Raw genomic sequence first — 637 nt, forward strand, 5'->3', positions numbered from 1 at the left:
AGTGAGACATGTGGTACAGTCTCGGCCGCCATCCTGTACCACTCTAACTGAGAGGGGGACTGGGTGACATATGAGGCAACCCCTTGAGGTCCTACAATGATCTTATCAGATGGTAGAGACCACTCTGTACCTTGTAGGTCTGAAGCAAAGGCTTCATGGTAGCATTCATCAGAGTCACGGTCATAAAAGAGAGTGACATGAAGAGGGTCTAAGGGCGGGACATAAGGGCGAAGGGCGTCCACCCATGGCTTCCAAGACAGGAAGGCCGAGAGGATGCCAGTGTGCTGTGGGGTTTCTGGATGCAGTAGGGCCCAGTAGATGTCAGCCACCTCAGGTTGGATGGGTTGCAGCAGATACTGAGAGGACGAGTGTGAGGAGGCAGATCATTTCCATTGTGTCCCATCCAACAGACTGACAGTGAGTCCAGTGGATTCACACAGGATAGTAGCCCCTAATTYMTTCAACAAATCTCGGCCCAGGAGGTTAACAGGAACATCGTTAGAAATGACAAAAGGATGAGTGACAGATTGGGTCCCTGCTGACACTGGCAGAGGTTTAGAAACAGGCAGTCTTTGATGTTCCCCAGAGAAACCCACAACAGACACTGTGTCAGCCGTTGCATGCTGACTAAAGTCCA

The sequence above is a fragment of the Austrofundulus limnaeus genome, unplaced genomic scaffold (genome assembly GCF_001266775.1).
Source record: "Austrofundulus limnaeus strain Quisiro unplaced genomic scaffold, Austrofundulus_limnaeus-1.0 Scaffold356, whole genome shotgun sequence".
Classification (NCBI taxonomy): domain Eukaryota; kingdom Metazoa; phylum Chordata; class Actinopteri; order Cyprinodontiformes; family Rivulidae; genus Austrofundulus; species Austrofundulus limnaeus.